The sequence below is a fragment of the Schistocerca nitens genome, chromosome 8, assembly GCF_023898315.1.
Source record: "Schistocerca nitens isolate TAMUIC-IGC-003100 chromosome 8, iqSchNite1.1, whole genome shotgun sequence".
In the NCBI taxonomy this organism is placed as follows: Eukaryota; Metazoa; Arthropoda; class Insecta; order Orthoptera; family Acrididae; genus Schistocerca; species Schistocerca nitens.
This window is the reverse complement of record NC_064621.1, coordinates 395,773,073-395,779,844: the sequence shown is the minus strand read 5'-3', so window position 1 is coordinate 395,779,844 and position 6,772 is coordinate 395,773,073.

Here is a 6,772-nt window from a genome sequence, read left to right as displayed (position 1 = left end):
GGCATGGATGTGTGTGATGTCCTTAGGTTAGTTAGGTTTAAGTAGTTCTAAGTTCTAGGGAACTGATGACCACAGATGTTAAGTCCCATAGTGCTCAGAGCCATTTGAACCATTTTCTTGAGAAATCGGCAGTTCAGTTTTGGCTAGAGAGTCATTCATTCCGAAGTAGTAGTGTACAGTCGGGAGTCTGCAGCAAGAATTGTAGTAGCGCGCTAACGGTCTGTTGAAGGCAATACTGATCATCCAGTATATGATGTGAGACGCTTTACTTACTGGTTGGTATAGGACAGTATTAAGGGTTTCCCACGAGAGAGTTATTTCCGCGAAGATACATCGGAAGTTTGAGTATCTAAATCTGAGTCTATTAAAGGTTAATTTGTCGGAAACTTAATGTGATTTAATTCGATAATACTGGATGTACTGCAACTGTTTTTGGCGACTCGTGAATGGTTCGAGGTTAAACTGATTTGTTTGGTAATACTTGGTTCGGATCGGTGATCCGACTGTTCTGAAGTAATAAAAGTAGTTCGTGTGTGTAGCTTTCTCAAAATTAGGAAACTCGAAGATTTTGGAAATTGTGGTATTGCTATGGGCTTGCTCAATTGCATGATTTGGTACACGCTATGTGCAAGTGAGCAGAACTACTTTTGGCCATTGATTTCATTTTGCGATTCAGATTTCAAGGTTTAATTTCGTCCTCTCTCGAACTGATCCAGTTACCAAGGAGCCATCTGAATAAGAAAATCCAGCTGGCTCATCCACTGTCAACAGAAAGTTACAAGTGGCTTAAAGCAGCGTCTTTAGTTTGCGCGATATATTGGTGCAACACCTGAATTGACTCTGTAGCCTAACCGTTTAATGTCAGAGTTCAAGTGGCGGTGGCCTTCAGTAGTTCATTTTTATTTTTTTCCCGATATCTAGTCCGCTTGTTTCGAGACCTCTAACATCTCATTGTACGACTGTTCTGAGAAAGAAAAATAAAAAAAAATGTTGTTCAAAGTGAAAGAAAAGTATATTCCGACAGATTAATAAATTGATATCCACCTACTGTCCTTTAATGCAAAGAATGAAAAAATAAATAGGGAAGGTAATAATTTCAACAATGAATAATTGCGAAATCAGAGGTTTGCAAAAAAAAGTTAGAAGTTTTAAACCTTGTGGAATAATCAAAGGTACTGAATATGGTTATTAATTACGAAAGAAATAAAGATGACAAAACTAGTTCTAGAAAGGAAATGTCATTCAGAAGGAAAGGTCAGGAATGATTTGCGTATTATACAGTCAATTACACTAGGAAAAGGGTTTGGAATTCTACAGGACATTGGCTCAGACTTTTATGATGAGGAGCATGCACTTGCCGCTTATCTGCAGGGTCAGTACCAATCACAATATTCTGTCGCTACTGGAAGTCGGTACGTTGACGTTCGAGAATGGGCGTTCTGCAGACATTTCAGTAATACAAATATACATGCCAACCACAGTTGCGGATGTAAATGAAATTTAAGAGACTTATGATAGTATTAACTAACTTATAAAATCTGTCAAAGACGAAGAGAGGATATGTTATCACAATGGGAGACTAGCACGAGGGGCTATCAGTAAGTTCAAATGTTTCAAATGGATCTAAGCACTATGGGACTTAACATCTGAGGTCATCAGTCCCCTAGACTCAGAACTACTTAAACCTAACTAACCTGTCACACACATTCATGCCCGAGGCAGGCTTCGAACCTCCGACCGTAGCAGCCGCGTGGTTCCGGACTGAAGCGCCTAGAACCGCTTGGCCACACCGGCCGTCGTTCAGTAACGCAAGACATTTTTTCCTGAAAGCAGTTTGGTTTTATTCAGGATTCCATACACTATATTATTCCCCATTCCTTTGGCTGCAAAACCCTATTTTTCAACATATTCTCCGTTCAATGCGACGGCCTTACGCCCCCATACTGGGAGGGCCTGCGCATCCACGTGATACTACTCTACTGGTTGACGGCGGATCCAATGTCTTGCTGTAGCAGTAACCTTCGCGGAGTGCTCCCTATTGGGCTAAACAAATTGACGTCGGGAAGTGCGAGATCAGGGCGGTAAAGTGGACGAGGAAGAACTGCCAAATTAAGTTTTGTGATCTCCTCTCGGGCTCGCGGAATCGTGTGAGGCCCCGCGTTGCCACGTAGAAGGAGAAGTTCGTTTGCATTTTTGTGGCGACGAACACGCTGAAGTCGTTTATTGAATTTCCTGAGTGTATGTGAAGCCGGCTGGCACGCGGGAGATAGGACAGGTTTCCGCGACCTTGTTGCGATCAGGATAGACGCCTCACCCAAGGACTCATCGTGCTATTGTTCACTTCCAGGTCTCAGTAGACATTGCCTGTGAATGGCAGCGATGCTCTCGTTTTCCGCCAAAAGAAAGTCAATGGAGCTCTCTGCTCGTAACACACTTCCGTTACAGACACTATTTTGAAGGTACGCATAGCGCCGTCACCTATTGTAACTTCATGTAGCTACAGGGGCTGAAGCGGGAATATTGCCCAATGTCTCACAACATAGTCCGCATTTTGCCAACCGAAATTGACCGAGAAAAAATTGTGTTGAATTACTTTTTGAAAGCCTCTTGTATACAGATTTCACTGAGATTTAGGGAGCAAAGAAAGGAAAATTGAATAAAAAATAAAAATAAAATACATGATAATTTCGGTCTCAAGTGTAATGTGAGAGGGAAGAAGGATTCATAGTATTCCGTACTGGGCACAAGGTAATCGTTGCAAGTACAGTTTTGAAGAGCCCCTTGAGAAGGAATTATGCAAGAAAATTGCCAGGGAGGCAATGAAGATTACAGATTGACTGTATCTTGGTGAGACAAAAATTCAAAATCCAAGTTATGGACGTCAAGAGTTATCTAGGTACTGATCAGACTGCCTTGGAAGAATATGTGCCAAAATAAATAATGGCACTTGAAGGAGTTACTGGTGGTGAAAAGAAGTAATTGTAAATGTAGCACAAAAACTACTAGGATCGAAAAAGACAGCCACGGGTAATGGATGAAATACTGGAATTCGAAGAATATTTAAGAATACTGAAAGCGGTCAAGGTGCTCGCTATTTTAACATACCAGAAAATATAGTACACGCGCAGCCCACGCCAGTCTGGTAATCTGCTTTACACAATACTCCCCGAAGGATACACACTCACCGAAACAACGGTGCGCTACAACACAGTTTCGGAAGAAGTATCGGTAGTAAACAACAACAGTACAGGTTGTGTAGAAACCAAGTTACTTGAAGGAGTTACTGGTGGTGAAAAGAAGTAATTGTAAATGTAGCACAAAAACTACTAGGATCGAAAAAGACAGCCACGGGTAATGGATGAAATACTGGAATTCGAAGAATATTTAAGAATACTGAAAGCGGTCAAGGTGCTCGCTATTTTAACATACCAGAAAATATAGTACACGCGCAGCCCACGCCAGTCTGGTAATCTGCTTTACACAATACTCCCCGAAGGATACACACTCACCGAAACAACGGTGCGCTACAACACAGTTTCGGAAGAAGTATCGGTAGTAAACAACAACAGTACAGGTCGTGCAGAAACCAAGTTATACAAGTACACAGATAGGTTGAAGAAAAACAGACGACTCAGGTCTCCATTAGCGGCACAAAAAGAAAGCAGAGACACTACACGTTACAAGCGATGGCTTCTGAAGCACAATTGACCACGAACACCGTATGCGACTACTATGGTTTCTGCAGTGTCAAATGGCTCAAAGCACTATGGGACTTAATATCTGAAGTCATCAGTCTCCTAGACTTAGAACTTCTTAAACCTAGCAAACCTAAGGACATCACACACATCCATGCCAGAAGCAGGATTCGAACCTGCCACTGTAGCAGCCGCGTGGTTCCGGAATGAAGCGCCTAGAATCGCTCGACCACAGCGGCCGGTGGAGAAGTGTCACTTCATAGTTACGTACGAGAATGCTGCAACCAGTGAACGAAAGAAGGTTGTCGAAATAGACAAATCGTGTATGAGTATAGCTACTAGAAAATGCCAGAGCGGAGAACGGTTGAAAAATGAACATATTTGGGTATTTGGCGGCAATGAAAGACAATCCATGGTGCTATATAGTTCAAATTTATTCGAGGGAGAAGAAAACTTTTTTCTGTCTGATAAAGAACTTTATATTGCCAGGCAAAAAAGTGATAACAGACGGCTTTAAGTCGTAAGGTCCTAAAGAAAGACCGATTTCATCATGCATTTGTGAATCATTCTGCCGGCCGGAGTGGCCGAGCGGTTCTAGGCGCTTCTTCCTGGAACCGCGAGACCGCTACGGTCGCAGGTTCGAATCCTGCCTCGGGCATGGATGTGTGTGATGTCCTTAGGTTAGTTAGGTTTAAGTAGTTCTAAGTTCTAGGGGACTGATGACCTCAGATGTTAAGTCCCATAGTGCTCAGAGCCATTTGAACCATTTTTTGAATCATTGTGTTGAATTTATGTAATCGGATGATCCATCTGTTCACACTCAGAACATCAAACGCTTGTGGAAACCTGTCAAATCACAGATAAAAACGGAGGAGCGTCCATGAGATAGGGACGAAATCGTCTCTTCCAGTACCTACATTTCCACAACTTGATGTTGCGTCGGAAAATTGACCTGCCTGATGTTCTACCGATATGTCTGACAGACATAGCAAGAGCGAATCCGGATTGTGGGAAAAAATGATTGCTGCCAGCGACTAATGCAACACGAGAAATAGTGCATGAAGAAGACGTGGATGATGAGTAAAGTAAGTACAGTTAATACTTTCATTTGTTGTTGATTGTAATGTAACATTCATCTTTTTTCGTTGCTCTAATGAATGCTGTAAAAAGTATCCATAATTCGCTTCACGAAAGTCTTGTGGTCTCGCGGTACCAGTGTCGCACTTCCGATATATGTCGTGCCCGTGCGTTCGATAGGCAATCATTCTTGGAAATTACAGTTTTTGGCTATGTATTGGAAATCAGTTTTCCACTTGTTTTAGATTATAAGCTTTCCCTTTCTGTTGTTCGTTACTCAACTTCGTGTCGTTAGCGGATTCTACTCGTGGGCTGACGAGCCGTTTGCGTTTTGCTGTTGATAGAAGGAGCGGTCAGAATGTGAGCGGCTGACTTTACCTGGCTGGAATGTTAACGGTCAGATACCAAGCTCATCGGCGTAGACAAGAAAATGACAAATGTTCTGTGTTTAAACATAGACTCAAGCACCTTTTACGACGTAAAAGGTCTAAAATTTCTGCATTTGAAGGGGTAAGCCTTCATCATCGTATTACAGGAATCTATAAAAGCGGCAAAGATAAAAATATAAATGAAAATATTGAAATTTCTTCGTCATAATTTCATTTATATTTTCATATTTACTGCTTTTACAGATTCTTGTGTAATATTTCAGAGAATGAAGGCTTGCTCCTCCGAAACATATCAATTGTAGTGCTTTTGCCCTGTAAAATGTTGTTGAGCCTGCGTTTTCATCTACATCATACTTCGCAAGCCACCTAATGGTGTGTGGCGGAGGGTGCGTTCCGTACCACAATCTGATCCCTCCAACGCTGATTATTTCGAGCTTTTGGTACATAAAATACTCTACTGGAATGACAATGGAAGGATTTCACCGTTAATTTTCTGATACTGTAGTTGGTCCCTAAGGGAATGCGTGGTCCGGTGCAAGCCTCAGGGTTCTGAGGCCCATACAAAGCGTTCCATCCCCTCCCTCTCTTGTCGTTTTACGACGTCAATTTCTTCCCCTTTATGGCTCGTGAGGGAGCTTGAATCCACTATGGATAGAATCAACGAAAAGTATTCTGTGTTAACTGTAGATTGTAATTTGTAGACTTCCTTGCTACAGCCATTTTTACCGCTCTTAATTTTTGCTCTACTTTATTCTCGTAAAGTTCGCTGTCAAATTAGGAAATTGATATGTATAAATGTATATGTATAAATGTATAATCGCCCCTATTAAAGTGTTGTTTTGGGGAGGGAGAGTTATTACTCCCCCGGCCCCCACCTCCATGATTTCCCACTCTCTTGAATCCGCGCCTGACGCTGTCACCGTGGAGTACTCTTTTGATGTAAAGGCTGACGGGCAGATTTTACAAACTTGCGCTTGCGTGGTGTATTCACCGTAAATTAATGACATTTCTGAAAACACGTGTGAGTAACTAACAAACTGTTCTTCGAGCTTTTGGTACATAAAATACTCTACTGGAATGACAATGGAAGGATTTCACCGTTAATTTTCTGATACTGTAGTTGGCCCCTAAGGGAATGCGTGGTCCGGTGCAAGCCTCAGGGTTCTGAGGCCCATACAAAGCGTTCCATCCCCTCCCTCTCTTGTCGTTTTACGACGTCAATTTCTTCCCCTTTATGGCTCGTGAGGGAGCTTATTTCCCCCGCCCCAACATTTTCCTTTCAGAAATGAATTGGAGAAAGCTATGAGATTCGTGCCCTGTCCTCTAATGTGGAGATGTTATTTCGGCAGTCCACCATAACATGCACTCTCTTTAATAGCTCAGTCAGCCTTATCATTATTGCTGTACTTAACTGTTGCTCAGAGAATAAATTAAATCTGTCCTACTCTCCGTCCCACGAAAAACCGTATGCGCTCACTGACGTGCAATTGAATGCGCCGTGACTGCTGTTGCTCTTGTATTTAGGCCTGTCCTGTGAGCGATGTGTGGTGCTGACTATACCAGAGGCGCAACTACAGTACTTTTGATGTCGCACGTTTGTGGCCTTATCCT